The following is an 8,189-nucleotide window of genomic DNA, read 5'->3' on the forward strand; positions in this document are numbered from 1 at the left end:
TCCGGTCCGTTTCTGGCTGTCAGGAGGTTGTCCCAAAGCTCCTCACATGTCAGCCTCTGCTTACAGCATCCTGATTTTTTTTTAACACACCAGTGTGTCCTCCTTGTGTTTGTTTGCCCCTCAGAGTCACAGACCAGGCTAGGCATAGAGAGAAAACACCTCTGAAATGTAATGTTGACTATAATATATATATAACCTGTTATACCTATATATGTTATACCTGTGTATATATATATATATATATATATATATATATATATATATATATATATATATATATATATATATATCTATTGAAGGATCTAAATTTGAATAACTATATATTAGCCAACAGGTTAACCAAAAACCAATACGGCAATTACATATATAAGGACATCACATAATCAGTTAAGTGTCAGCGTGCCCTGATCTGACCATGGGACCAGCTGGAGAGGATCAGCCCTACAGGGCCAGCCTGGGAGGAGACCAGCCACCATTATGTTTACATTTTGAAGACAGTATAAATGTGAGGGCTGCATTTTAGAGAGTATAGACCGACGGTACCGTATTTAATCCAACCTGATCACATGAGGTCACTCAAATTTTAGCCATTATTTTTTTTTTATTTGAAAAACAAAGTCTTTCACCAACCACTTGGGTAGGTTACATAGCAGCTAAACTACAGTAATAGTTCTATGTAAACAGATAACAACTGTAAGATAATAATCATATAATATTGTTCCTTTCAATTATATAGTTGAATTACTAACATTCATCCTTCACTTTTGTTTCGCATTTGTCTTCTTTAGAGTCATGGGTGAGCTGTACATGATCTCAGCTGACTCTGCTGATTAACCCTGGACTGGCTGCCAGTCAATCGCACTGCACAAAGTACAAACAATCAAACACGAGTGCGTTTGGAATGTGGGAGAGTGCCAACGTACCACTAGAAAACCCACACGTACAAGTACCGGTACTAAAATTCACACAGGAAAGCCAGACACCAGATTGAAACCCAAAACATTGACGCAAATGTAGACCACTAGTTCTCCATGCTGACATACATAACCTAAAGTATAAAAATAGAAAATTGAACAATGTTTTCAATTTCACATTTTCCAATTGCTTTTTATTATGTTTTTTTAAGTACAATATTACAATATTATTACAATAATAAACAATATTATATTATAATAGTACTACATATATATATATATATATATATATATATATATATATATATATATATATATGTTAATATCTGATCATTTTATCCAATGGCGCAAACTTAATTCAGATCATTTGTCACATTGGCTAGTTTAAATGTAATAGGAAAAATAGAAAATAGGTAATTGTGGAATGTCGAGAAAATAGGTAATTGTGGAATGTCGTCACCGTTAAAAAAAAATGGGGCAAAGCCATCAAAATATCTTCAAAGAATCATTTTTTTCATCCTTTTTTTAAGCCTGTAACTAAACTAAGATGCTCTATTGGAAGCATTGAAAGTGGCTCTTCTTTTCTTCACTTCGTCTAGGTGGGTGCTCCACACGCACTTCAAATTTTTTTGCATGCTGATAATTGAAGTGAAATGGCACTTTCTAGCATTTTGCATGAAATTTGTCATTCATGCTGGAAGATTTATTGAGTCACATTATGTGCTGCCTTCTTTTAAAATGGCTCATCTCATACAAATCAGAACGCTTCCTGGCAATTTTAGCAGAGTATTAGTGATTTTTTTTTTCTTGGTGCGTGTGTCATTGCTTCTGATGTAAACTGTCTCTGACTAATTACAGTTTTGACAGAGATGGACTGAAAGTCTTAACGTGCAAATTACAAATGTACAAATTCACCTTTTTTCTAAAATCATGTGCCAAGGTCTCTGGATTATAAACAGGCAATTAAGAATGTAATCAGAAATAGTACACCAAAAGTTTTCTCCGTTAATCACAGAATGGAAATATGCATTGCCTATGCTGTTGCCCCAGCTGCTTCGCGTGCAGCTACGTACATACATAATGTTCTGTCTTCAGTGCAGTGAGTGCCAAGATCTACAATCTACTATCCACAATCTTAATTGCCTCACATCTGGCTGAGAGTTTAGGCACTCGCAGCCTGTTTTGCCCTAGTGAGCAGTTTATAGCACCTGACATGGATTATGCACATACTGTATACTCGTGCGCTCACCTTGGTTTTCTCTCACACCCAAGACATACCAAAAACCATTAATTCAATATGATCTGTACTGGAGCATGGATATTGTTGTGTCCTTTCAGCTTTTGAGGTATGGAAATTACCGTAATCAAATCTCATTTTAAAATGTCAGAAAGTGATTGCCTGCCTTGCCAGTGTGCATAAAGTATGGCTGTTATTTATTTATTTATTTATTTTAAGATGATTTCTTCATTTATGAGCTAATTTATGCTTGTTACATTATACTATTTCATTTTACAAAAACTACAACCATAATCATTTCACTACAATCACTTTGGCCAAATTTGGAATAGATTGGAAAATAGCTGGAAAAGATTCCTACTGCAAAGTCTTCTATCATTGGAAGAGGACACTGCCTTTGCTGCTCTTTACCACTTCAAATAAAACAAAGGAAAAACAAAGAAAAAGAATCAGAATGAATCACAGGCGTTGGAGTAGTTTCAGAAGTTTGGCTTCTCTGGCCTGTCTTTATCAATCAGTCCTGAGTCTGAGTTCAGTTCCGACTGCACCTCGGCCTACCTCCACTGCTGCCACCGCATATCAGCTCGCACTTCAATATTCCTGGATGTGTAAACACACGACTAAAATATATTGCAAAAGACTTGTGGTCTTAAGGTTCAACGGGATTTCTGTATCCCTTGCATATATGGCACAAGTTCAATTTCAGGTATTCCACTTTTTCATATTTTAACCATCACATCACGAGTACCATAAGACCAGGCACAAAACATACACACGCACACCCCTGCACACCCACACATGCACACACACTCACACAAGAAAAAGCACAACAGGAATTAGAGTAAATATGTTATTTGCAGATGTGTGGATCAAACTGGTGGCCGTTCACATCAAGCAGTGCCCAAGAAGGAGCACTCTGTTTCCAAAAGGTACCTGACCTCCTTCTAGTTCATCCATCAGATTTTGAGGTTAGGAAAAAACAAGTATGAGAAACTGAAATTCAATATTGGGGCAACTATTATTTTATCCTGACATACAGTATACATCCATGTTGCTTTGGAAACTGCTGACCACGTCAATCGATAGATTTACGACTGGGATTATATCCCATCTGACTTTCTTTTTGGAGAGATTATGTAAACCCTGGATTTTCTGGTCACCAACCAATCACAGGGTTTATATGAAACCGAAAAGCATTCATATCTCTATTAAACCATCTCTCCGATCAGATCCATTGTACACAGTTGAATGTGCTAGTATTGGTTTTCATTAAAAACACAGAAATCACAAAAGGAGATCTAAATAACTTCAATTCAGTTTTTCTCATAGGAGTCACAATAAATGTGACAAGTGTCCCTCCAATGAAGTGGGAAAAGTTGGTTTAATAAGTCTTCCATTTCAACCAAGATATGTGAAGGAGGGTAATGAGAGATCGTTTATCTCTGTTGGCCATTTGCCTTAGTGTGTGAAGTCATTAGCCAATGTAATTAAATCGTGTTATACTAAAATGAGAAGCATGTAGCATTGATGTGATTTTCTTAGCTTGTGACTGTGACCTACTTAGAATGGGGATTTAAACTTGTTTGTTGACGCTATGTGAAGGAGACATTGTATGCCTAAAATTCACATTGTTTTCACACATTATATGCAGATGCAGCATCGAAATTGTGCGGTTAAAGTTTTTTTTCTATATTTTATAAGACTATGAGCTCAATGTGAGTATTCATCACTATAAGATTAATTAACAATATTGGATTATGTTGGCTTTTACATTTTAATTAACACATCTGACATTTAGGTTTGATAAAAGAAAATAGAAATGCACTAAAGCCTCACTTTTTGATGGGGATAGGAACTAAGCTCTGCTGCATATTAGGAACCAGAATTATACCATGAATTATGATCCAGAAACCTTTTAATGTCTTCAAAGTCCTCTGACAACATTTTCCTTAAAAATAACTGGCAGACAGATGATTTGATTTCCCCAGAATGCATATACCGGAATTTCATGCACATATAGCAACGACTCTTCAAAAGTTCAACTAATGACACATGGTAAAATTACGGATATTTCTATATAGAATCTTACACAGAGTTTATCGCTCAAAGGCGGGGGGGGGGGGGGGACACACTTTGCTTGTGGAAGTCGGCCGAGGTTTGCAGACGGGATCGCTAACGGACGCTCCGGATTAGAGCCGAAATGGGCGAGACGAGATCGGTCTAACAAAAACGAGTTTTTAATTTTTTTTTTCCCGTACAAAAATTGTTATACGGCGTACACAATTCGAAATGATCAAAAAACGTAAGAAAATACGGGGAAAACGTACAAGTTGACAGCTATTTTACTTGGTCCCTGGCAGTAACACAGGAAAAAAAAGTGAATACTGTAAAGGAATTTGTCAACTGTGGATGGGCAGAGGTGCATTGTAAAACTATGTGTAACTTATTACAATATGGGTCATTGCGTATTCCATTTTAAAAGGACAGTGGCAACTTGACTTATAAAGTGCACCAGCTTTAAGAACATTCCCAGTTGCCAGAGCTGGGCACTTTACCCTTTTTTGCCGGTCTGTCCTCCGTCCGCGACATGGGTACCCTTCCGCCCTCGTCCCCCAGTCCTTATTCATAAAAATAATCATCCTCTCAGACCCCGTCCGTCCTCATCCTTTTAAAGCGCTTCCGTCCTTACATTCCGTCAATCCGCCCCCATCACCCTCCAAAAAAAAAAAACCGTATGTGCACTCATAAACATTATTTAAAGATCATTTGCTGTCTTATTTCCTGTGCATATCTACCGGTACTTAGAGGCTGGGAGTATCATGAGTGGATTGAATTGTTTACAACTGTTTAACCAAGATAGCATTTAGCTGCAACACAAGACCGTCGTGATGTGATGAAGATGATGATGATGCAGACAGACTGGAGCAAGTCAGGGGACATCAGGAGAATATTTAAGATTGAGTAATGATGCAATACTATTGCGTTTTATTGCAAAATCTTTGCGTTTTAATGCAAAACGTTTTCATCCATCCATCCATTATCGATACCGCTTCTCCTCACAAGGAGCCTATCCCAGCTGTCTTCGGGCAGTAGGCGGAGGACACCCTGAATTGGTTGCCAGCCAATCGCAGGGCACACGGAGACAAACATCCGCACTCACAATCACACCTAGGGGCAATTTAGAGAGTCCAATCAACGTACCATGCATGTTTTTGGAATGCGGGAGGAAACCGGAGTACCCGGAGAAAACCCACGCAGGCACGGGGAGAACATGCAAACTCCACACAGGGAGGCCAGAGCCGGGATCGAACCCACGACCTCTGAACTGTGAGGCGGACATGGTAACCAGTCGATCACCGTGCCGCCAAAACGTTTTCAGTTTTTATAAAATAATTATTGCAAAGTAACGCAAGGTTATTTGAAGAGGAAACAAAGACTTCCACTTCCGTCTCGTTTAAATGTATACGCTGGTAGAGATTTTTACGGTCTAAAGCTGTTCCACATATGGACATACTTCGCAAAGGGATAAGGTACTAAATTATAACTAAGTTAACAATTACTTACAGAGGTGGGTAATCCAGGTCCAGAAAGTAAAAACCCTGCCACAGGTGCTTCTAATCAACTGAGCTCGTTTACCTGCCGGTTGAGTAGAAGCACCTGTGGCTAATGCCAAACTATGGCAGAGTTTTTACTTTCTGGACCTGGATTACCCACCTCTGGTTACTTAACAAAACAAAATTGCTATCCGCACTACACACACAGGACTGTTTCTACCAGTCAGTGAAATGGCGTGTGTGTGAAATGATTTCTCCACCATTTCACACATGACATAATGAAAGACTTCATCAAATCTTGGAACATTAAATGATATCTCATGCGACTTCACATCAGTGGGCATTCAAACAACTCCACAAGTGTGTCGGATGCCATCACAGGATAGTATCAGTGATTGCAAAGAACAATAGTTTGATGAAGAGGTTTTTTTCCCACTATATCTGATATCTACATGTATTTATATGTAAAGATATAATGATCAGTACTATAGTATCTCTTTCTTGATATTATTTTATTATATTCATGCTTCATGCCTGTCAATAATATGCCTTATTCTTAAGTGTATATATTATTGTGACCAGCCTGATCATGCTTTTCTCTTGCTCTATGCCTCACTAATGTCCTGTTGCCGTTGCAGCCGACAGATTTGAGTTGGTGTTTAGGATTTAACCTCGCAATGGCTGGCTATGCAGATGGGGAGGATTGACCTGCTGTGACCTTGGAGGAGTGCCCTGCTCAGCCACGACGGCGACCTCGTGATGCAAAACATGCTGCAATGCACCAAAGCGGATCAGTGCCGATGCGTGCACAGACACCCAAAAACAAACACACTGCCTGCTGCTCACTTACACACATTTAACACAGAAAATACACAAAACAAATACGCGACTCTATACCTGCAATTTTATGGATAGTTATGTATGGGGGGGATTTAAAATTATTGCATAGTGGACAGTACATATAGAATGAATGTAGCCAGTAGCCACACAAACACATGATGGACAGAAACCTAGAAAGCTCAATTGTGACAAATGCTTATCCATCCAACTACATAAATATAATTTAACACACACACACACATATATATATATATATATATATATATATATATATATATATATATATATATATAAATATATGTATATATATATATATATATATAGTCAAAACTAACAAAATATATATGTATAATATCAATTGATTTTTTTTCATTTCTAGTTTACTGGGTCAGCAATCACTGAATTCCGTCAGCCAGAAGGATCGACACACACTGACACCGTGACCCCCATCCAGCTATCCCAAAGACTCCAAATATAGAGCAGCACTGACACAACTGCTATGATTAAACAGCAGTTAAGCACAAAGAAGAGATTTTCTAAGCCAAATGAGTAAACACTGATCACACTGAGCAAACAGATCAAAACAATTAAGGTTTAGTTTGCTTTCACAGAAATGACTACAACTTGAAGCTTATGGACAGCCAGCTTGCCTTACAACAAGTGCTACAATGTTTATTTTTGATTTTTTTTTGTTTATATGTTATTCTTATTATAATCCCTAGAGGGTAAATTAAATGTACACTCACTACACTGTATATTTTCAGTTCACACCACATGGAGAACCACATCATACACATGCAGGCATGCAGAGAGAAATTCAGAGCAAAAGAGGTGCGCAAATGGTGTTGCACTACTAAAGATGGGGGAGACTTGCCTGTAATTTGCCTGTAGCCAACAAGCAGATATCTCTCTGACAACTATTGCCATTTTTAAATTTTCATCCGTGGCGGGACTAGGGGCGGAGCCTTGGTGTGCACAGGCCCACCCAGATTGACAGACTCTGCCCACACAGTGGGATTCATGAAAAAATTGATATTTTTCAATCTTTAATAAATTAAATGATTCAGTTCATTCAAATATTCAAGCCCACCCTGATTTTTCCACGCCCACCGATTAGCCACATTCTGGCTCCGCCCTTGGGCGGGACTTTAACCCATGACCCCTCCAGCTCCAAAGCCAAAGTCCATGGACCAGATGTACTAACCCCAGCGACAATGTTTGTCAACTGTAAATTTCTATTAAATTTGTAATGTACATATATTGTATTTAAATGATTGATATGAAAAGCTTGAAGGCTTCCATTAATTCCAAAAGCAAGCAGTTTTCTGGGTGCGTGATCAAAGCGTACAACTGCTCTTGTGGACGGAAACACAGAGAGCATGGATAGCCTGAAAAGTGATGAGAAGTGTCCTCCCCGGTATTTAGGACATATCAACAGATTAGCATTCTCAATTCAAGTTATTATTGTTAAAATGATAATTACTGATTTTATAAATGACTGCAGTTTCAATATATTGTGCATCTTAGATAAAATATGTGTTTTACTGTTTTTACAAGTTGATCCTTCATTATTAATTGTTCCATTTAAGTACAAATTTGTGCGTACACATTGTCAGTGAGGCGCAGTATAAACAGGTGCATTGT

This window comes from Filicampus tigris, chromosome 6, assembly GCF_054856515.1.
Source record: "Filicampus tigris isolate MCC_2025a chromosome 6, RoL_Ftig_1.0, whole genome shotgun sequence".
Classification (NCBI taxonomy): Eukaryota; Metazoa; Chordata; class Actinopteri; order Syngnathiformes; family Syngnathidae; genus Filicampus; species Filicampus tigris.